Source organism: Rhineura floridana, chromosome 4 (genome assembly GCF_030035675.1).
Source record: "Rhineura floridana isolate rRhiFlo1 chromosome 4, rRhiFlo1.hap2, whole genome shotgun sequence".
Classification (NCBI taxonomy): domain Eukaryota; kingdom Metazoa; phylum Chordata; class Lepidosauria; order Squamata; family Rhineuridae; genus Rhineura; species Rhineura floridana.
This window is the reverse complement of record NC_084483.1, coordinates 4,793,812-4,817,890: the sequence shown is the minus strand read 5'-3', so window position 1 is coordinate 4,817,890 and position 24,079 is coordinate 4,793,812. Positions and strand designations below refer to the sequence as shown.

Genomic DNA, 24,079 nt, shown 5'->3' with positions numbered 1-24,079 from the left:
ACAGAGACAATATAATAAAAAATGAATCAAATGTGGGGACAAAACAGTCTCGGTGCTTTTAAGGACATTAGTATGCACGTAGCCTAGATCTTCGCTACAGAGTCCTCATAATGGCCATCTGGGGAGGAAACAGTTCAAGAAGAGGAGCCAAAAGTTGCTCTTCTCTCAGCTGAGCAGATGGAGTGGTCCTGCTTCCTATCTGTCCCTCTGCTGTAGCCTGAAGGAATGGAATGGCTGCTGCCAGGTGACAGTTGATGAGGGAGGAACATGATGGAGCTGGTTTAAAAGAGATTACTAAATTCTAAATTATGAGAAAAGATCATAATTTGTTTTCCCCTAAGAGATCCAGATCCTAGGAATTGCTTAATCTTCAGTCTTTAGCGTACAGAGGCCTATAATACAGATTATTTGCTCCTAGCTATTCCAAGCTCTAGTCTCAGGAATACCCATAGTGCAGCTTGACATTTTTGACAGAGAAAGTGCATGTGCAATAAATGCAGTGCATTATGAAGTAGACCCAGGTTAGTCATGCTCATGGAAAGTAAAGCAGTAATGCATTCAGGGAAGAGCATTTAAGAAGTTGACTGGTGCTTCATAGGAGGTTGGAATATAACATAACTCATAGCCATATAAGCCAGTGCACGTAAAATGTATAGACCAATGAAAGTCCATTAAATCCCATGCGGGGATTTAATGCATGGATTTCTACCTTAGTTTCTTCCTAAAGTTTGAATCACATGGCTGTTTTGCTTACAAGATGTTTGTAGCTACAATACTATGTCATATGATATCACATTAGTAATAGTAATTTCACATGATAAAATTGATCATTTGATCATTAATATTGCAACTCATTGCACGAATTAGCCCATATGTGCAGGGCACATTCTTGATTCCCATCCTTCTGGGCAAGTTACTAGGGACATCCCACTGTGTTTTGATGAAGTACCTTGTAGTGACTCCTCCTCACTGGGGTGCTTGGTTGCATGTTATTTCATGAGTAATAATACTAGTTTTACCCCTGGTGGCACTGCAGTTGCTGTTGATCAGGTACTGGAAGAAGGGTTACTCTACAAGATTGGACCATCATAAGCCAGGCAAGCATTCTCTCTCCCAGTCTCCAGGTCAGCTGCAGGTGTGTTGCAGCAGAGTTGACTCCTTATATGTGCCAAGAACTAAGAGTCCTGTCAAAGAAAGTACTCAGATTGTGGTCTTGTAACTGTCCATTTTTATTTAGATTAACTTTAAAGTTCACAATGAGGACATTGAGCTTGTCAAGGATTATCAATACCTCAGCACAGTCATTAACCAAACTGGAGACAACAGTCAAGAAATTAGAAGAAGGCTAGGATTGGGGAGGGCAGCTATGAGAGAAATAGAAAAGGTCCTCAAATGCAAAGATGTATCACTGAACACTAAAGTCAGGATCATTCAGACCATGGTATTTCCGATCTCTATGTATGGATGTGAAAGATGGACAGTGAAAAAAGCGGATAAGAGAAAAATCAAATCCTTTGAAATGTGGTGTTGGAGGAGAGCTTTACGCATATCACAGACTGCGAAAAAGATCAATAATTGGGTGTTAGAACAAATTAAACCAGAACTGTCACTAGAAGCTAAAATGATGAAACTGAGGTTATCATACTTTGGACGCATTATGAGAAGACATGATTCACTAGAAAAGACAATAATGCTGGGAGAAACAGAAGGGAGTAGAAAAAGAGGAAGGCCAAACAAGCGATGGATTGATTCCATAAAGGAAACCACAGACCTGAACTTACAAGATCTGAACAGGGTGGTTCATGACAGATGCTCTTGGAGGTCACTGATTCATAGGGTCGCCATAAGTTGTAATTGACTTGAAGGCACATAACAACACATTTAGATTAAACTGAATGCCGAAGGCATTCTGGGTTGCTGACAAAACAATCATTTCTGAGGGGAAAGAAAGGAAGCATAAAGTGAAGTGAACATCTAAGCTTTCAGATAACGCAAAGGATGAAAGGAACATGCCTTGGGCAGATAGCATTACTGAATAGAGCTCTGTGAAGGGCCGGCTCCAGGAATGCCAGGGCCCTTGGGCATCAGCCTGCCCTGGGCCTCTCCGCTCCCCTTCCGTGATCCGTGGCACGAGCTGCGCCACGGATCGCAAGACGAGCTTCCGAGCCACCCACCGCTGCCCGCCACCATCCCCCGCCACCTACCTTTCTCTGCTGTTTTTTGCAGCTGCGTGCACAGGTTTGCCATCAATCAAGATGGTGGCTGAGGCTTCAGTCCCTTACGGAAACCTCGGCCGCCATCTTGATTGATGGCAACCCTGTGCGCGCAGCCGCAAAGGACAGCAGAGAAAGGTAGGTGAAGCGGGGGGATGGTGGCGGGCGGCGGCAGCAGCAGGTGGCTCCGAAGCTCTTGTCTTGCTATCCGCGGTGCGGCTCATGCCACGGATCGTGGAAGGGGAGCAGAGGGCCCCCCAGGGGCTCCTGTAGCTGCGGGGCCCTCGGGCCAGTGCCCAACCTGGCCGCCCTTTGGAACCGGCCCTGGCTCTGTGTATTCCAATCATGTTCATTCTTTTGGTTTAGACATTACATAATTATAGACAGCATTGTAAGGCAAATTATGCTGTGTAGTTGAGGAGAAATTTTTTTCTTAGGAGCATTTACTGGGAGACAAGCCTTATTTAAAGCTATCTCTAATATTCTTGATCATTTCATCCAAAATCTGGAAGCCTACAAAACACATGACCTTAGGTAGAGCTTTAAAAGAACAGAAAGCAAGGCAAACTTATCACCCTAACAAAGGATGTACCTAGAAAAGGCATTTCTTTGGAATCCATTTGTCCTAGCCAGTACCGTCGGATTCAGACTCAGACTCACTGATGTATTTCCCCCCATTATGTTTAATGTGAAATCTCAGTTTAGAGCATTTCGTAGATCAGTTTACAGATTATATAGGACTCTGCATTGCTACACAGCATAACTAGGCATGACTACTCAAGCTAAGACATTGTTACAATAATTAGACATGCTCCTTGAGACCCTTTAAGTAGGCTCTGGACATGTTTTCTATTTGCATCAAGAAGGTTTCTCTGAATGGGACTGCATGAGCAAGCAAACACTCCTACAAGCAGGTTGAAAAGCTGGTGCTCTCTGTGAGTGCCTGCGCATCTGCCAGCATGTCCTTGGTAATGGTAATATTTCATCTCCACAGGACCGCCTCTGTCTGAGCCTCCAATTTCTCCTTCTTGGGAGGAGGCACGAGTGCCGTTCAGGTGATAAGGCAGGGCTGAAAGATGGGACAATGGGGCGCTCATTGTCAGACAGCACTTCTTCAGTTGTAAGTAGAACTAAGGGGACAGAACTGTCACAGTCTAAACTGCTGCAGCCTTCTCCTATTTCAGCCCCCTCCCTCTGCAAGTCCACTGGGCCCCTCCCCAGGGTACGATTCCCCTCTTCCTTCTCCTAATCTATATAGAGCTTTGTACACCAAGACTAGAACCTTGAACTTGGCCCGGTAGCAAATGGGCAGCCACTGCAATTCTTTCAGTAGTTGGGTGACATGTTGGTGATACCCTGCCCCAGTGAGCAATCTCGCCGCTGCATTTTGCACCAGCTGCAGCTTCTGGACCAACCTCAAGGGCAGCCCCACATAGAGCGCATTACAGTAATCCAACCTGGAGGTTACCAGTGCATGGACAACAGTAGTCAGGCTATCCCGGTCTAGAAACAGCCGCAGCTGTCTTACCTGCCAAAGCTGGTAAAAGGCACTCCTAGCCACGGAGGTCACCTGGGCCTCTAGCGACAAAGATGGATCCAGGAGCACCCCCAGATTACGGACCTGCTCTTTCAGAGGGAGTACAACCCCATCCAAAGCAGGCAACTGACCAATTATCTAAACTCGGGAACCACCAACCCACAGTGCCTCCATCTTGCTAGGATTCAGTTTATTGGCCCTCATCCAGCCCACCACTGAGTCCAGGCAGTGGTCAAGGGCTTGCACAGCCTCTCCCGATTCAGATGTTACAGAGAAATAGAGCTGGGTATCATCAGCATACTGCTGACACCTCGCCCCAAATCTCCTGATGACTGCTCCCAAGGGCTTCATATAGATGTTAAACAGCATGGGGGAAAACATGGTACCCTGCGGCACGCCACAGCACAACTGCCAGGGGGCCGAAAGACAGTCACCCAATGCTATTCTCTGAGAGCAACCCTGGAGATAAGATCAGAACCACTGTAAAATAGTGCCTCCAATACCCATCTCACCAAGTCGGCACAGAAGGATACCATCATCAATAGTATCTAAAGCCGCTGACAGATGAAGTAAGAATAACAGGGTCACACTCCCCCTGTCCTTCTACTGATAAAGGTCATGCATCAGGGTAACCAAGTCCAATTCAGTCCCATAACCAGGCCTGAACCCAGACTGGAATGGATCAAATTAATCTGTTTCATCCAAGAGTACGTACAACTGCTGTGCCACAACCCTCTCAATCACCTTCCCTAAAAAGGGAGTATTTGCAACCGGTCGGTAGTTGTCACAAACTAATGGGTCCAGGGTGGGTTTTTTCAGGAGTGGTCGGATCACCACCTCTTTCAAGACAGCTGGAACCACTCCCTCCCACAATGATGCATTGACCACACCCTGGATCCACTCAGTCAAACCCCCTCGGCAAGCTTTAATAAGCCAAAAAGGGCAAGGGTTAAGAGGACATGTTGCTGGCCGCATCATCTCAAGCACCTTGTCTACATCATCAGGCCGCATCAACTGAAAGCATTCCCAAGAAGTTGCAGCAGACGTTGCACTGGACACCTCATTGGGGACTACAATAGATGTGGAGGGGGCATCAAGACTGCTACGGAGGCGAGCAACTTTACCCTCAAAGTGCCTTGCAAACAATTCAGAGTGGGCCTCCAAAGGGTCTAAAACTCCATTTCCTGGAGTTGATGTCAACAGACCCCTGACAATACAGAAAAGCTCCACTGGATGGCTACTTCAGGATGCGATGGAGGCAGAGAAGTGGGTCTTCTTTGCCGCCCTCACCGCCAAACAGTAGGCACAGTTATGATGTTTTACTCCTGCCCAATCAGCCTCACAGCACGTCTTTCGCCACTGTCCTGTCCAGAGCCGAAAGAATGAGGCTGGAGTGTGTGTGCAAGTAAATCTCGTTTTATTAGAGTAATGGATACATCAAAGGCATTGTGCTTCATAGGAAACCCTACGCTAACTCACTAGAGTCCCTAACTATACTCTAGACATGCTCTGCAGCGTGTGAAGGAAATTGACTCAATGACCCCCCACTGGGAGCGGCAGGCTTATATAGGAAATGTTTTCGAACGTAATCTCTGACTCCTTCGTAATTCCTGTCTTTGCCCTGTCCGTTTCTCGCGCCAACAAGAACGAGGAGACGGGACGCGCATCCAACAGCTCATCTGAAGACACCTGCTCCCGAGCAACGGGCTCGAGGTCAGGGGGCGGTGCCACACTGGAATCCTCCTGGGAACTGCTTGGTAAAGGAGGAACTGGCACTGACTCTGAAGCTTCCCCCCACAAGTCCTTTGCATCAACTGGGGGCAGTGCACTCGGCTCCTCGGAAAGGGCGTTACTCGTGGGAACTGGCTGGAGAGCAGGCTGCCCCCCTCCCGCACGATCCTGCTCAGACACAACAATCCCCAACTCTGCTTCTTCTGGCTGCGGAGGTGCCTGAAACTCATACCTCCCCCCTTCCTGTCCCTTCTGAGTTGGCTGCAGTGCAACATCATCCCCCCCTCCATGCTTTAACCCTTCCCACCCCTGAGGTCTAGGTTTCTCTGGATAAGCCTCATGGAATTCTCTCACCAAAGTCGGAGCGTGCACATTCTCCTCTGTTTCCCAGGAACGTTCAGTTGGATCGTACCCCTTCCAATGAATCAGGTACTGAAGACGCCCTCGGCGTTTTCGCGAGTCCAAAATCTGTTCTACTTCGTATTCCTCCTCCCCCTCTACCAACAACGGCGGTGCGGGCTCCACTCGCGGATGGTGAGGGTCGGGGGCAGCGTCCTTGGTCAACAATGCCCTGTGGAAGACTGGGTGCATCTTGAAGATGGGCGGCAATTTTAGTCTGTAAACCACGGGGTTAATCTGAGCCTCCACCTCAAAGGGCCCTACACGCCGATCCTGCAGTTTACGACACCGGCCAGGCATAGCTAGGAAACATGTAGAGATCCAGACCTGGTCTCCCACTCGTATGAGGTCCCCCTCTCTCCGATGCTGGTCAGCTGCTCGTTTGTAATCCGCTTTGGCCTGTTCTAGTTGCTCTTGGAGTAGCTGTTGCATAGCGTGAAGTTCCTGCAAGTAATCCTCAGCGGCTGGGACTGAGAGACTGTCTTTTGGGGCAGGGAAGGCTCGGGGGTGGTAGCCAAAATTGGCAAAGAAAGGAGTCTGTTGCGTGTGCGAATGCACAGCATTATTATAGGCAAATTCTGCTAAATGCAGGTAGGACATCCAGTTGTCCTGCTGATACCCCACAAAACAACGTAAATATTGTTGCAACATTGCGTTGACCCTCTCGGACTGCCCATCCGTTTGGGGATGATGGGCAGACGACAGTCTCAGCTCACTTTGCAGCAACTTCCACAACGCTTGCCAAAAACGTGAGGTGAATTGTGTGCCCCGATTGGAAACCAGGCTGTCTGGCAGACCGTGCAGCCGATACACATTTTGCACATACAACTTGGCAGTGTCTTGAGCGCTTGGGAGCCCTGCGCATGGAATGAAGTGAGCCATTTTCGAGAAGGCATCAATGACCACCAAAACTGTGGTTTTCCCCTGCGAAGGTGGAAGGTCTGTTATAAAATCCATAGTAATCATTCGCCAAGGTCTTCCTGGAGTAGGAAGGGGTTCTAGTAGCCCCGGTGGCTTCCCAGTGGCATGTTTAGCCCTCATGCAAGTGGGGCAAGAGCGAACGTAATGCTCTACGTCCTTCTTCACCTTGGGCCACCAGAACTCCCGAGTGACAGCTTGAATGGTCTTAAAAACCCCAAAGTGGCCTGCCGTGGGGGCGTCATGGCACTGACGTAGTACCCTCACTCGCAGTTCTCCGGGGGGGCACATAAACAGCTTCCTGATGGTGCAGTATGCCATCCTTCCATATAAGGTCCTTCTGTTCTGCCTGGGGTGATGCGCTCTCTTCGACCCGCTGCTCCTGCACGAAAGGGTCCTGTTATTGCGCTTCACGCAATTCAGCTTCCCAAGAATCTTGGCAGGCCCCTACTACTCCCCGCTTGGGAGGGATTATGTACTATAACGGTCTTGGGGTGGGATCCCTCAGAAATTCTGGCTTCCTTGAGAGGGCATCAGCCTGCTTATTCTGTGCTTGGGAGATAAAATGAATTTTGAAATGGAACCGTGCAAAGAACTGAGCCCAGTGCACTTGCCTCTGATTGAGTTTACGGGCGGTATGAAGGCTCTCTAGATTATGATGGTCCGTGCGCACCTCAATTTCATGCTGCGCCCCTTCCAGATGGTGTCTCCAGGCTTCAAAGGCATCTCTAATGGCTAATAGCTCCTTTTCCCACACAGTGTAGTTTTGTTCAGAGTCGGTTGACTTTCTGGAAAAGTAGGCACAAGGCATCAGTTCTCCCCCTTTCTGCACCGGTTGCAAAAGAACCCCTCCGATTGTGACGTCCGACGCATCCGTCTCTACCACAAAAGGGAGCGCCGATTCAGCATGCTGTAGTATGGGTTCGGTAGCAAACCTTCACTTCAGGCTCTCGAAAGCCTCTTGTGCAGCTTCTGTCCATTGGAAAGGTCCTGAGCCCTTCAGGCAATCCGTGAGCGGTGCGGTCTGATGGGAGTAGTTGGCTATGAAACGATGGTAGTAATTCGCAAAGCCCAAGAAGCGTTGCAAATCCTTCTTGGTCTTGGGGGGTTGCCACGTGAGTACACAACAAACTTTTTCTGGGTCCATTTCTACTCCTGCTGGAGAGATCCGATACCCCAGAAAGTCCAACATGGTTAGGTCAAACCCACACTTTTCCAGCTTCGCATAAAGACGGTGTTCCCGTAACTTCTGCAGCACTGCACGCACATGCGAGTCGTGTTCCTCGGGAGTATTCGAATAAATCAGGATATCATCCAAATACACTATCATAAAGCGGTCCACAAAGTCCCGAAAGATGTCATTCATAAAATTTTGGAAGACTCCAGGTACTCCCGACAACCCGTATGGCATCACCAAATACTCGAACTGACTGTAACGGGTCTTAAACGCAGTCTTCCATTCATGACCTGCCTTAATCCTCACCAAGTTGTAAGCTCCTCTCAAGTCCAGTTTTGTGAAAATTTTGGCGGAACGCAATCTCTCCAACATTTCCCTAATGAGCGGCAGCGGGTAACTATTGGGGATAGTGAGCTGGTTTAGGGCTCGATAATCATTACAGGGACGGAGCTCCCCCCCTTTTTTCTTCACAAACAGCAGGGGTGCACCAGCTGGGGACTGTGAAGGGTGAATGAAGCCTTTCTTCAAATTGGCGTCCAGAAACTCCCTTAACGCTGCCAACTCTGGTTCAGATAGAGAGTAGATCTGCCCGGCGGGGATGCGTGCCCCAGGCACCAAATCAATGGCACAATCATAGGGCCGGTGAGGAGGGAGTTGCTCCGCTTCCTTTTTATCGAAGACGTCCCGAAAACTCCCATACTTGGTGGGCAAAGTTATCTCCCTTGGGGGAGACGCCCCTGCCAACACCTGTGGCTCCTCTTCAGGCTGGCAATGTTGATGGCAGTACTTGGAGGTAAAACCCACCACAGCTTCATCCCAAAAGATTGTGGGGTTGTGCCTAACCAGCCAAGGCATACCCAACACCACCGGGAAACGCGGCAAGGACGCCACATAGAACGACAGGTCTTCCCGATGCCCAGGGTCCTTCACTTCCACGGACTCAGTCACCCGAGTCACCCCCCCCAGACTTCAGAGGCCGGCCATCTATAGTTTCCACTGCCAACAGCTGACTCAGTTCTCTTGTGGGAATAGCGTGGTGTAGCGCCAACTCTCGGTCTATAAAACAAGAGGATGCTCCGCTGTCGATCATAGCCTTGGCTGAGAAGCTCTCGCCTGAGGATAGGGTGATGCGAATGGGCAACAGAAGGGTGCCTTGGGAGGGAAGGGGTCGTAACGGAGGCTCAGTGTCTGTAGCACCCCCCAACTCTCTAGCCTCTACGAGAGCTGGGATGTGAAGTTTTCCAGCTGCTGGGATCTTCCGATTTTGGCTGCACAATTTCTGGTGAGGTGTCCAGACTTTCCGCAATAGAGACACAGTCCTTCCCTCCGGCGTCTTTCCCTCTCCTCCTCTGTCAATCGCAGTCTAGCCCCCCCAATCTGCATGGGCTCCTCTCCCGAGACAGTAGGGATGCCAGGATTGGGCACGGGGCGCGCACGGGGCAGCGCAGCAGCAACCTGACTCCGTGAAGGCTCCATTCTTCGCTCCACCTTTCTTCCTTCTAAGCGGCTGTCTATATGCAAACTCAGTTGAATCAAACCCCTCAGTGAGTCGGGGTGTGTGGAGCGCGCCAGTTCACCCAACACTTCTGGACTCAGTCCATTTCTGTAGAAGTACATCAAGGCCGGGTCATTGTACTCCGTCTCCTGAGACAAAACACGAAAAGCATTCGTGTATTGCCCTACAGACCCCCTTCCCTGTCTCAGGGTCCCTAACTGGCGGACAGCCATCTCCTTCCTCTGGGGGTCTCGGAACATGTCCCCCATCGCATTCTTGAAGGCGTCAAACTGGCGCAATATCTGGTCGTTGCGAATCAAATACGGGGTGGCCCATTTTGCCACTTCCCCTTCCAATAAACTGATGATGAACGCCACCTTCGTGTCATCAGTTGGGAACTCAGCTCTGCGCACTTGAATGTACAACTCACATTGGGCTAGAAACATGGCAAACTGTTCACTCTGGCCCCCGTATCGCACGGGGAGCCCCACTGGAGACTTCACAGGGGCAGCCACCCCGGGAGGCGCAGCCTGGACTTGGGCGACCAAGGCATGGAGATTCTGGTTATCCACTTGCAAGGCTTGCATTGCGGCTCTGAGGTTTTGGTTCTCAGCTTATAGGGCTTGCGTAGTCACTCGGAGGTTCTGGATCTCAGCATACAAAGCTTCCATGGTGATAGGTACTCACCCTCTGGCTCCGTTCTGGTCCATGTCATCCGCCATGGGGACAGGTTCGAGTAGGGATGGTGGTTATAATAATAATAATAAATTTTATTTTTCAGCTGCCTATCTGTCCGGGTTAGGGACACTCTAGGCGACGAAGAACAAGAATAAAAACAATACATATAGATCAACATAATCAAATTTTAAGCTAAAAAACCATTCATTAATTCAGAACATAAATTAATCTGTCCCAATCTTGTAGGCCTGCCTGAACAGCCAGGTCTTCAAGGCTCGGCGATAGCTGGACAGGGAGGGAGCATGTCTGAGATCGAAAGGCAGAGAGTTCCAGAGGGTGGGGGCCACAACAGAGAATGCCCTCTCTCTGGTCTGTACCAGCCTAGATGTTCTCACCGGTGGGACCGAGAGAAGGTCTTGCGAGGCTGATCTCGTCAGGCGGCACCATCGGTGATTCTGGAGGCGTTCCTTCAGATATACTGGGCCAAAACCGTATAGGGTTTTAAAGGTCAACACCAACACCTTGAATTGGGCCCGGTAGACAACTGGTAGCCAGTGAAGATCTAATAACACTGGGGTGATATGATTCCAGCGACGGCTATGCGTAATCAAGCGTGCCGCCACGTTCTGTACCAGCTGTAATTTCCGGACCGTTTTCAAGGGTAACCCCACGTAGAGCGCATTGCAGTAGTCTAAGCGAGAGGAGACCAGGGCATGTATCACCTGAGGGATCAGGTGAACAGGAAGACAGGGACGCAGTCTCCGTATCAGATGTAATTGATACCAAGCTGCCCGGCTCACTGCTGTAATCTGAGCCTCCATGGACAGCTGGGAGTCAAGTATGACCCCAAGACTGCGGACCTGGTCCTTCAGGGGTAAACTTACCCCATCAAGCATCAGGTCAGTAATTCCTAACTTCCTTTTATCTCCCACAAGTAATACCTCAGTCTTGTCGGGGTTCAGCTTCAGCCTATTCTCTCCCATCCATCCACTTACGGATTGTAGGCACTTGGACATGGTGTTCACAGCCAACTCCGGTGACGACTTAAAGGAGAGATAGAGCTAGGTGTCATCTGCGTACTGATGGCACTGCAACCCAAAACTCCTGATGATTGCTCCCAGCGGTTTCACATAGATGTTGAATAGCATGGGAGAGAGGATAGAACCCTGTGGCACTCCACAATGAAGAGGCCAAGGGTCTGAAACCTCATCTCCCAATGCCACCCGTTGCTGCCTATCCGAGAGATAGGAACGGAACCACTGCAAGACAGTGCCTCCTATTCCTAATCCCTCTAGGTGGTTTAAAAGGATACCGTGGTCAACAGTATCGAAAGCCGCTGAGAGGTCCAGGAGGACAAGGAAAGTGTATTCACCCCTATCCAATGCCCTCCGCATATCATCTACCAGAGCGACCAAGGCTGTTTCCGTACCATGACCAGTCCTAAAACCCAATTGGTATGGATCTAAATAATCCGTTTCCTCCAAGTGTGTCTGTAATTGCGCAGCCACCACCCTCTCAATCACTTTGGCCAAGAATGGTAAATTAGAGACTGGGTGAAAGTTGTTTAACTCTTGGGGATCCAAGGACGGTTTTTTTAAGATGGGCTTTATTACCGCTTCCTTGAGGGCTGATGGCATTGCACCCTCTTGCAAGGATGCATTCACCACCGCCTTGATCCCTTCGCCCAGTCTCTCTTTACAGCTCATGATGAGCCATGATGGGCAAGGATCAACCAGACAGGTGGTCGGCTTCACAGTACAGAGCACCTTGTCCACTTCCTCAGAGAGAAGAGGCTGAAACCGATCCCAGCAGACCAGAATGCAACTGGCTGACTCTGGCCCACTTCCTGTCTCCACGGCGAGCGGAAGCGTGCTCTTCAGACATTCGATTTTATCGGCAAAGTGTTTGGCAAAAGTATCACAGGAGATTTTAGAATGTTCCATGGGTTCCTGAGCAACTGGACCGAACAGGCTTCGGACCACTTGGAACAATCTCCTGGGACAACACTCTGCCGACGCAATAGAGGCAGCAAAGAAATTGGTTGAGTCAATCTGTCCCGTCCAGAGCCGAAAGAATGAGGCTGGAGTGTGTGTGCAAGTAAATCTCGTTTTATTAGAGTAATGGATACATCAAAGGCATTGCGCTTCATAGGAAACCCTACGCTAACTCACTAGAGTCCCTAACTATACTCTAGACATGCTCTGCAGCGTGTGAAGGAAGTTGACTCAATGACCCCCCACTGGGAGCGGCATGCTTATATAGGAAATGTTTTCGAACGTAATCTCTGACTCCTTCGTAATTCCTGTCTTTGCCCTGTCCGTTTCTCGCGCCGACAAGAACGAGGAGACGGGACGCGCATCCAACAGCTCATCTGAAGACACCTGCTCCCGAGCAACGGGCTCGAAGTCAGGGGACGGTGCCACACTGGAATCCTCCTGGGAACTGCTTGGTAAAGGAGGAACTGGCACTGACTCTGAAGCTTTCCCCCACAAGTCCTCTGCATCAACTGGGGGCGGTGCACTCGGCTCCTCGGAAAGGGCATTATTCGTGGGAACTGGCTGGAGAGCAGGCTGCCCCCCTCCCGCACGATCCTGCTCAGACACAACAATCCCCAACTCTGCTTCCTCTGGCTGCGGAGGTGCCTGAAACTCATGCCTCCACCCTTCCTGTCCCTTCTGAGTTGGCTGCAGCGCAACAGCCACTTGCACTCTAGCCGTCGTCCAGCCTGTTTCATTGCCCTTAGCTCACTGGTGTACCAAGGAGCAAACCGGGCTCCACAATGGCGGAGAGGGCACTCGGGGGCAACCATGTCAAGAGCCCAACGCGCCTCGCTGTTCCACAGCATGACAAGGGCTTCAACAGGGTCATCTGCTCTATCTACTGGGAACTCCCCCAGGGCATTCAGGAATCCAGTGGATTCCATTAGTCCGTTTTTTAGCATTGTTCTTGTTGCTTGGAGGGGGCATTGTCTGTTATTTTGAGATGTTTACTGCCTACTGATTCTGTTATTTCTTTTTTGGAGGGTATATAGATACTATGCCTGGGGAGGGGTCCAAGTTTTTCTTGCATTAAATGAGCACGTAGCGGTGCCCACAACAGTTTCTTAGATTTCCAAATGTGCCCCCAGGCCCAAAATGGTCAGGGACCCTGATCTACATTAAGAGCCAGTTTAAACAACACATTTTTTACACTTACTGTTTGAGACCTTTGCACTGAGCCACAAGTTTTAGCAGGGTGATTACTGTATACTGTGACATTAAATTACACGGTATTGATACCCTGAGAATTTAACTCTTCTACATTTATCATATTATTTGTATATTGTGGTTTTCAGTGCAGTTAGTGGGTCTGGAAAGTGAATCTGCTAATTTGCATAATACTGATGAATGAATGTCAGATTTTTAAAATAATTAAATTATGTTATTATTGTCTCCCAACTCTAAACAAATGGCAAGGTCAGTATGTACATACAATACTAGCGCCAATAATCTGTTGTTTCTGGGTGGTATCAAGTAGACTGGGGCATATATTCTATAAACCATAGAGGAATTGTGTAAAGGTACTTATTCCTATATGCAGAATAGAGTCCTGAAAAATTCAGGGACCGATATTTTAAAAAAACACAAAGAGCGCTAAATTATATACATGTTTGTATATGCATTATTAATATGCTTTTGTTGTTGACAAAGTGTTGGCTGAATCTGCTCCGTTGCCTTCTTGAGAAAAGCACCTGCAATGTAAATTAACAGTCCAGTCATATGAACACAAGAAGCTGCCTTATATCAAGTCACACCATTGGTCTATTTAGTTCAGTATTGTTGACACCAACTGGTGGAAGCTTTCCAGGGTCTCAGGCGGGAATCGTTTCCCGGCCCTACCGGAAGATGCCAGGTATTGAACCCAAGACCCTTTGCATGCAAAGCAAGTGCTCTGACTGAGCTACAGCCTAAGCATATATATTATCCATATTTAGCCATTTAAAATCAGCTATATTTGGTTTACATTAGGACTGCAAGCCTAAGCATGCTTGCTTAGAACTAAATTATAGTGAATTCTGTATATTCTCCTCCTGTTAATCCAAATTAATTCAATGAGATTTAGCTCTGAATTGTAGCTTTCCTAGGAATTAAGTTTCATTGAAATCAGTGGGCCATTATGCTTAGTAATCATGCTTAGGATCAGGATGTAAAAGATTCTTCATCACAAGCATGCATCATGAGAACCTCTCAAAGGAACTGATGATTAGCACATTCTACAGAATGTTGAAAACTTTGGCTTCAGTGGAAGATACTATAAATCATGCAAATCTAGCTTCCAAATCTTAAGATTTTTTACAGAATTGCACTTTACATGGCTGACACTATAGAACCTAACAGGCCAATTTTAAACTGCTTTTTCTGCTGAATTTTCATCTGTGAAAGTTGTGTACTCACCCTCTCCTTGTTGTTATGCACCTTCAAGTAGATTAGGATTTATGGTGACCCTATGAATCAGTGACCTCCAAGAGCGTCTGTCATGAACCACCCTGTTCAGATCTTGTAAGTTCAGGTCCATGGCTTCCTTTGTGGAATCAATCCATCTCTTGTTTAGCCTTCCTCTTTTTCTACTCCCTGCTGTTTTTCCCAGCATTATTGTCTTTTCTAGTGAATCATGTCTTCTCATGATGTGTCCAAAGTATGATAACCTCAGTTTTATCATTTTAGCTTCTAGTGATAGTTCTGGTTTAATTTGTTCTAACACCCAATTATTGGTCTTTTTCGCAGTCCATGGTATGCGCAAAGCTCTCCTCCAACACCACATTTCAAATGAGTTTTTTCTCCCACCCGCTTTTTTCACTGTCCAACTTTCACATCCATACATACAGACCGGAAATACCATGGTCTGAATGATCCTGACTTTAGTGTTCATGATACATCTTTGCATTTGAGGACCTTTTCTAGTTCTCTCACAGCTGCCCTCCCCAGTCCTAGCCTTCTTCTGATTTCTTGACTATTGTCTGCATTTTGGTTAATGACTGTGCCGAGGGCAGTGTTTTCCAAACTTTTGATACTTGGGCACTGGGTTTTCCCTACAACAGAAATCATCCAGATGGAATCAATGGTGGTAGTTCTGCTGTAAGAGGCAGCATAGGAACAAAATTAAGTAAACTGACAATTGTATAAAGGACCTGGTGCTGTCTTGTAGAGCCATGAAATTTGTAAAATGGAAAGGACAGGGGACTCTTAATACAGGTGGCACCTAATTGTGGTGTTCTTGCTCACACAATGTACCTCTGCTTGTGTAAATGTGGGTTCCCTTCTTTCTCCTCCCCCATGAATTCCCAAATCTGCTCTGGAGGGCTGGAGGACCCAGGGCAGATTGGGGTGTTTCTGTGCTTGGGACTGCAGGGAGGAGAACATAAGAACATAAGAAGAGCCTGCTAGATCAGGCCAGTGGCCCATCTAGTCCAGCATCCTGTTCTCACAGTGGCCAACCAGGTGCCTGGGGGAAGCCTGCAAGTAGGACCCGAGTGCAAGTACACTCTCCCCTCCTGAGGCTTCCGGCAACTAGGGTGGCAGAGCACAGCCATCATGGCTAGTAGCCATTGATAGCCCTGTCCTCCATGAATTTGTCTAATCTTCTTTTAAAGCCGTCCAAGCTGGTGGCCATTACTGCATCTTGTGGGAGCAAATGCCATAGTTTAACTATGCGCTGAGTAAAGAAGTACTTCCTTTTGTCTGTCCTGAATCTTCCAACATTCAGCTTCTTTGAATGTCCACGAGTTCTAGTATTATGAGGGAGAAAAACCTTTCTCTATCCACTTTCTCAATGCCATGCATAATTTTATACACTTCTATCATGTCTCCTCTGACCCGCCTTTTCTCTAAACTAAAAAGCCCCAAACGCTGCAACCTTTCCTGGTAAGTGAGTCGCTCCATCCCCTTGATCATTCTGGTTGCCCTGAACCTTTTCCAACTCTATAATATCCTTTTTGAGATGAGGCGACCAGAACTGTATACAGTATTCCAAACCCACTGGTGTGACATCAGATCTCATCCGTTGCCTTTTTGCAAACAGAATCTCTGAGGACCCCATGTTTCTATAGTGAGCCATCTATGTCTCTCCTAGAATGTTTTTTTCCTAGGTCTTGGCTTGATACATGAATCAAAACTTTTGGGTTTGCAGTTTGTTTATATGAACTATCTTACTTTTTATGTACTTATACTGTACAAGGAAAATATTTGCAGGAACTTGCCTGTTAAAAGTAAATTGACCTTCTCTGGGGCAGATCCTCTTCTGGAGTACATGATGTGCTGGTGCTTATTTATTTATTTAAGAACATTAATAATGCACTCAATATTAAAGAAAAATATCTAAGCAATATAAAAATCTCAAGATATAAAAACAACAGTATAAAATCATTCATCCTCACATCATTATAACAACAAATAAAACACAAGTTAAAATTGCTAAATATAGTGTCTACCTTCAAAAACCAAATTCAGTGGTCAGGGAAAGCCTGGGCAATAAATAGCTCTTTAAAAGACATCTGAAGTAGCATCACATATGGCAGAAGGACGAAGATTCCGCAGTACAGGAGCCACAACAGAAAAGGCCCATTTCTGAGTCACCACCAAAAAAAGAGTCCATAGGCTGTGATGTTAAACTATGCACTTGATTTTCTGTTTTAAGTAAGAACCTGTTCACCCCTTCCTGCACAAGTCGTGTCAGGTGAGATGTCAGCCCAATTCTATGCATGGTTATTCAGAAGTAAGCTTCACTGTGTTCTGAGGGGTTACTTCTACGTTAGAGTACACAGAATTGCTCCCTTAACTTTGCAGCATTTGGATGAGAGTAAATGAATTCAAACTGCTGGAGTGTAACAAGAGATTTCATGCTATTTTGATGAAAAATGGACTGGCAATATGACCCTAGATCCTCTATATGTGATACATCATTATTATACATCTCATTGCACCACTTGGTACACTTTATGACTGCACTTCTGTGGACAGACAACCAACCTGGTATTAAGCAAGTCTGTTTTAAGTTAATATATACATTATTTGAATGTACATTCATATTACAACAATGCTCTCAAATTACACAGCTTTGTAGCAGTTTACGCTCTAACACAGCTGAAAGCGGGATTGGCCTTTGGATCTTCATATTACTCCTTTCCCCCAGAAATATCTTTTTTTCCACTACTGCATTCTGAATTGTTGTTCTGTTATAGCAAGATTATCCTGATTTTGATAAAGACATGCCTGATGGATGTAGCAGATACCTTGTACAATACAGAGTTATTGAGAGCATGAGAAGATGTGTAGGGATTCATTTCCTTGTGTACATGCTGAAGTCTAATGAGAATTTACTCAAGCAAACCCCTGGAGTAAATGCTGTTTTGGCGCACTAATTGCTTGTGTGTGTAATTACGCCAGATGTAGATGAAAAAACTGAAGCACTAATTTGCCCTGATGATAGTGAAGGAAAAATTGGACAGCGACGTGGACATTCAGGATGCTTCTAGACAGAAGTTTATTGTAGAACCAGTGTTGTTCATGCACACATTTTTCACAAAGTCCACATGATGCTGTTGGCATCAACATGCCAGCCTGTATTACTTTTAAATTTAATCCAGATTTCCTCTTAATGCAGAAAATCTGATAAGTAAAAACAGCCCATTATACATCCATAGTCACCATTGATGTAAAAACTCATTAGTGCATTTTTTTGAGTGGACAGTTTTTCACATGTGGTGGCATTTTGGTGAATGGTCTCTTTCACCACACCCCTGACTTCTGTTTGCTTCTCACCTGAGCACTGTAAACTTTTTGTTTCCAGCTGCCTAAACAATACTATCCTGCCAGTTTCCACTAACTGTTGCATGTTAAAAGCATATCTATAATTTAAACAATCTAGCTCTGTCTCCACACATTAAATATGAGGATTACCTTGGGGACTGTAATCACAGTACATATAGAGGGCTTTTAAAAAATACAAAGTCTTGTGGAAGACCTCTTTACAACTCTTATACAAACCTTATACAAGTCAAGTAAATATTACTTGCAGAAGATCACCAAAATAAAAAAAAACATACAGAAATGGATATTGTCCCCCACAAAAAACACAAACTTCTATTTAGCCCATTGTGAAGCATGACAACTAAGGCTAATAACCTTTGTTCTTGGGCAGTTCCTGGGATTATTTTAAAAGGTGTGCACAAGTACAGAAGTACCTCTGCCCAGTATTGAAAGAGGAATAGGACTGGAGTGATTGAGGAGAGGGACAGAAAAATACAATCTCTGTATATTCTGTCAAGTTTCATCCACTGGGGTAGATGGCAAACCCCAGGATAGCAATGAATAATATGCATAACTAAAAAATCAGGAAAGCGTGGAAGTTACGGTGCCGAATCCACACACAGCAAAATAATTTTTTTGTGACGCGTTTGCGGTGCAAGACCCCACTCTGGAAGCACCCGCATTGTCAAATCATCTGGAGGGGCTACAGCAAAAAACTTATCAGTGAAACTTGCCGGCAGGTTGAGGGTCTCTTTAGCAAGGTGGCGTTCTGGCCACTTCCAATTACGTTGCCCTTTCTGTACGTGCTGAAAATGAGCGGCTGAGTGATTTTATCAAAGTTATTATCACGGGGCAGGAAGCGGCGTATTTTCTCGTTGCGGAGCCTAGAGGTTATTCAGAAGAATCACTAGCCCTTTGTTTACAAGCAACCACAAATGCAGTAGCTGGGTTTTGTACGTGCGTGGTCGTTGCTTTCCCCCCTAAATTTGTTATCCACCCCTTACTCTAAACTTTCATCAGGACAGAACTAAGCCCTGCCCTACCTTTCTCTTTCCGCCTCCCGAATGCACCGAGGCCTTCCTTATTATCTGCTGGGAGACCACCCAGAAGGCGGGGCTCGGTGCCTGCCGTTCTCTCTGTGTCTCCTCCTCTCCGTTTATCGTCCGAACTCCGTCAGTCTACTACGGTATAGTGGTAGCGGAGGCGCAGCGGTGGGCTGGCTTGGGTCTTTGATGCAAGCGCGAGAAAGGAGCTGCCGCGAAAGGAGACTTGGAGAGGCGCTTGAGCGCAAGCGGAGCCTCGCGGGAGCGCATGGCTCAGCGGCGCGAGAGCAACAAGTCACCACCTTGGCTTCCTCCTCCCCCCTAGCTGGGGTGCGTGCGAGCGACACCGCCCCCTCCCCAAAGTTACGTGCCCGAGCCCTCTTCCAGCTCTTCCGTAGGTATCCTGCAAAGACGTCTCTGGGCACCAGAGGAGGTGCCTGTCTAGCTCATTCTCTCTGGCACGGTCGCCGAAGCTGCTGGGTTAGGCTTCTCCACCGATATTTCGTTTAAGAGAGTGAAGACAACCCTGTGAGATTGACTAGTGACTGCCGCGCTGGGGTGAGTCACTGAGGCGTGCAGAGGCGGAGGAGAGAGAGGAAGCGGCGGCTTTGGTGGTTTTTTTCCCTTCCCTGGACTTAAACTCGCCCTTTCCTCCTACCATCGGTGAGAGCCCGGTGAGCGAAAGGAAGCTTTCCCTCTCTCCCACCCCCATCGGCCAGGCCTTGAGCGCTGCTGCTGCTCTTACTTGTTTCCCCACCGGCCTGGTTCCTGCCGCTAAGCGGAGGGAGCCGCACCTCAGGGGGCCACACGCCCGGCGGGGGAAGGAGGGAGCGAGCACCGCCGAAACGACGCGTAATGGGAGCAGTCCTGGCGGGTTCTGGAGCCGCTGGTGAGGCCATCGTCACCTGAAAGCGATGGTGGCGGATCCACAGACGACAGCACGACTAGTAGCAGCAGCGGCCCTGGCCATTGTCTGCCAAGGTAAAGCAAACGTGGGTTCCGCAGAGTTTTTTGGTCCGGGTTTTGTGTCTGTGTTGGCGTATGGAGTGGCGGCGGTGGAGAGACCCCAGAATTGGAACTAGCGACACTCCTCCTAGCCTAGAAACCCTGCTGGTTCATGGCGGGCTCCTCCTGCCTCGCTGGAGGAAAGGGGTGCTGTTTTTAGGAGAGTGTGGAAAGGGTCACACGCAGGTAGCTGGCCGTGGGTTTTCGGAGTTAATTCTCTCTCAGCCACTCGCACACATAGGCGCGCGCAATCAGAGGCAGCAAGCCTGTTTCGCATGCTTGGTAGGTTTCCCCACCCACTCCCTGGGTGCTTGAGACAGACCGGATTGGACGTGGAAAATTCTAGTTCAGATTGTGGCTTGTACGAATGGCGTTGATGTCTAAAAAGACAAATTAGTGAGTTTCCCCCTCGTGTGCCCTGGCCTTGTGGAAAGTACCGACGGCGGGGCTTACTTTTAGGATTATTTTGGGGTAGTTGAACCTGTATTGTTTGGTGTCGCTCTCTTTCCGTTTTCCAACTTTTCCATTTCTTCCCCCTGTCTCGACAGGCTGAACAGTACAGTCTATTGGTTTAATCAGTTCAATTAGTCCTGTTGGTGTAATTCAGAGTTTATAGGAACACGAATGGAAATTTAAAGGGCTTTAGTCTGGAAAGACATTTAGGTTACAGTTCTATCCACATTTACTTAGGAGTTAGCCCAAATGAACTCAGTGGGAATTTTAGGCACATATTGTTGCACGCCACCCCAATCTCCAGGCAGTGAGATTTCCAGGGGTCCCTGCGCTCGTCCTGGGTTTGGTTTCCTTGGGAAGAAGGTCAGCAGAAACTGTGGTGTCTTTAAGAAATATGGTTTGTTTATTTACACACATTCCAACCTGAGCTTAGGATGGAGGGGTTCAAGGTATCGGCAGTCCAATATCCAGCTTTTCCATCAGAGTTACAGGAGGCATCCTAAAGCCATGGTGCAGAGAGCCAGTCTCTCTGCCTGCCTCCAGCTACCACCCTTTCTCTGACACAACTCTGCAACACAAGCCTCTCCTCGGGCCGGGGGTGGGAAGGCTCTCCTGAAGAGTTTCAATGACAAAAGGATCTTCCTGGCCCATTCACCAGTTGCTGGGCAAATCAGAGGCTCGAAGGGGACCCATAGAAATTATCTATTTCAACCCCCAAACTCACAACAATATGTATGTCATTGTACTGTTAGAGAGGGAGAATTTGATGAAGGGTATTGGTAAAATCTGGGTAATAAAGAGAAGTTGGGCCAGATTTCTGCTGTTATCTGTTCCCATAGTGTGTACTTGAGGCAATAAAGTGAGTTGGCCTTGAGATTTATTCTGCGCACTCGCACTCACTAAGCAAGTGGCCCCCTAGTTAAAGATGTGAAAGGAGGAATGTAGGACATGCTTGCCCTTGCTGTTTGGGCTGCTCTTTGAGCTTTGATCGTCTGGTGTTGGGCATGAATAACACTGAAAAAGAAAAGTTGCAGTGCAGTGTCTTTGTACTGAAGTGGGACAGCTCTTGCCTACTGACAGTTGCCCTTAGAAGTTGTAGCTTTCTGTGTTGTAAAGGGGGGAAATAACTCTCTCAAAACTGGAAGCTGCAAATGTTATCTATGCCAATTTGGCCCTTGAGTTCTTATGCTCTTCATATGGAAAAGGAAATATCAATGTTTTGGGTTGTTTGTAGACAATAATTGAGACACGGATCCTTTAGGGGGTATAACTTGCTGCCTGGTTTTTTTTAATGCTGCCTTTTCCTCTGGAATTTGATAAGAGTTCTTTTATTATATGTGTAGAGTATCTTGTATCATATTTAGTGGAGTTAATTTTATTACAGGGTCTGATATCTTTTAAAAGCATATATTCTATTTCCCCTTGGATTGCTGCAGTAATACTTCTCCCCTGCCCCCTCATTTGCATATATTTAATTTTACGCTCTGTTCCTTTCACAAAAAAGGCAAAATGCTGCTTTGAGAATATAGTTTGGCTAGAATGTACTTCTGCACAATCATGTCTAATTCTGTAAAACTTGTCACACTGATCTCCATAAAGATGATTTCACAAATAGAAAATTCTCACGCTGAACACTGATACAGATGTAGACATTATCAAACCTTACATTACCTGCTTTAAATTTAGGTAGTCTGTAACTAAAAATTCATTAGTCACTTGACAGGAATGTATAGTGAAAGTTACTTAAAAACCCCTTAGACTGACCTCTAGGTAATAGCCTACCATGGTGGAGCTTAATGATTTACCTAGCTGAATCCTAGAGTTTAGAGTTATATGGAATCTACCTTGGCAAGAATGGCCTACCAAGAACCTTTCACCAGATAAGGGAAATCCTTGAGACTGAATCTTTCATTTTTTGCCAAAGATCACAAAAAATGTATTAAAGCTTTGTAATAGGTTTTTGTTATGTATTGAAACATTTTATTAAAGATGGTAAACATCACCATTTCATGGATAGGAAACAGTCTTGGCTATGTTGTGATATCTCTAGCTCTAACCTGGCGATCTGACATTACAATAGTAGAGTAATATTAGGTTTGGTAATGCACCCTGTGCCTGGGATGTCATATCAGTGCTGTGGTTTTTTCCATTAAGTGACATTCAATTTACATAGTACATTTTAATTTGCTTTGATAAACCTTTGCTCTGAGTAGACTATATCTTGTTTAGGTGAAGAGTGGCTTATGAGGCTTCTGACAACTCAAGGAAGTAAACAGACAATTTCCATAACTTCCTGGTGTGCCAGTTTATTAGGGAAATAATGTCTGCCTCCTTTTTCCCCTATCTCTGTCATATCCTGGAGTGCTTGTAGTGCAGTTTGGAAATCATGTGCCATGATGCAGGTATGGAGGGATCATCTAACTGCTTAAGAGTCTGAAATAACCTTCCCCAACCTGGATCCATCCAGGTACTCTTTTTTTTTAAGACTTACAACCCTCATCAGTCCTAATCAGCTGGTTAATCCTTAGGGATGCTGAGATGCTAAAACATCTGTAGGGCACTCACTTGGGGAAGCCTGGAATGGGGGGGGGAGAGAGAAACTGTTATAGAGAAAGTGGCATTGGAGGGTATGGAAGGAAGTAGTAGAAGAACACCATGGTGATTAGAGGTGAGGCAAACTAATGAGAGTTAGGTTGAAAGCAAGTGGGCCTCTCCCAGCTGTAGGAAGATTCTTTTATGAAGTACTTAAGCTTGGTAATTGTTACCATTCCATATACAGGTACTGGTAATACTGAAGGTGAATGCTTAGTTTCTAGTGTCTCCTAAACAAGATGCTTAATACTGGTAATATATGCATATTTGTTTGCACTAAAGAAGCTTTAAGGTTCTTTGTGCAAGATGGGAATTAAATGTAGATCACAGAAACTGAAAAAAGCATTCATGCTCAGAAGCAAATTCTGTTGAAATCAGTGAGAATTACTACTGGCTAAGGCTTTAAGTATATGTCAAATGTCGTTTAAATTTATGGCATTAACTAAGGACCAAACAAAGAAAAAAGTGTACATGATATAGGTCTTCAGTGCTACTCCGTTTTTTCAAACTGTTTCTGAAATAAATAAGTTTTTTTAAATTTAATCAAGTTTATAAATCTTGTGAGTTCACTAGTCTGATGCACACACTTTAAGGAACAAATTATAATAAAATGTGAAACTCTTAGTAGACCATGCTCTTAATAAGTCAGGATGTTCTGCGTGGGTGGACCAAAGTAATTTAAAAGCATGATTTACATTGCCAAGAAAAAGCTGATTATAAAATTTCCTAAACATTTGACTCTATCTTGGTTGCTATAACAATTAAAACTTGTGGGTTTAAAACTAAATTAAGGCTTTATATTACCCAAGGACATATTTCAGAACCTCTGGTCTTGCAGCCCTCATATTTTCAACTACAGTGATTTTTAATTGCTTAGGGCAGTAATTGTGAAATTAGGGGTTTCTGGTTGGCTCTACCAGTGCACATGGACACTAAGCAATATTAATCATGAAAACTAAAGTTGGGCACTTTCCAGAAGCAAGGGCTGTTAGATAGGGCAGAAATGTTTCTCCATGATGTAGAAAGTAAACATCCATGCTTCTTGATTAACAGT

At 46.5% G+C, this 24,079-nt stretch overlaps 1 protein-coding gene and 1 long non-coding RNA gene across 3 annotated transcripts in view; one reads left to right on the top strand and one right to left on the bottom strand.

Moving 5' to 3' along the window:
- The window catches only part of LOC133382816 (uncharacterized), a 42,634-nt gene extending 22,435 nt beyond the window's left edge, over positions 1–20,199 (bottom strand). The window contains exon 1 of the long non-coding RNA XR_009762093.1: positions 18,976–20,199. This is a non-coding gene — a long non-coding RNA (uncharacterized LOC133382816). The remainder of the gene's footprint in view (positions 1–18,975) is intronic.
- B3GNT2 (UDP-GlcNAc:betaGal beta-1,3-N-acetylglucosaminyltransferase 2) overlaps positions 19,067–24,079 on the top strand; it is a 33,733-nt gene continuing 28,720 nt past the window's right edge. The window contains exon 1 of one of the 2 annotated variants that reach the window (XM_061622291.1): positions 19,067–19,956. The gene's annotated coding sequence lies outside the window, so the exon portion shown is untranslated. Of the gene's footprint in view, positions 19,957–20,355; positions 20,377–24,079 lie in introns of those variants that run through there. The other variant, XM_061622293.1, reaches the window with a different exon arrangement.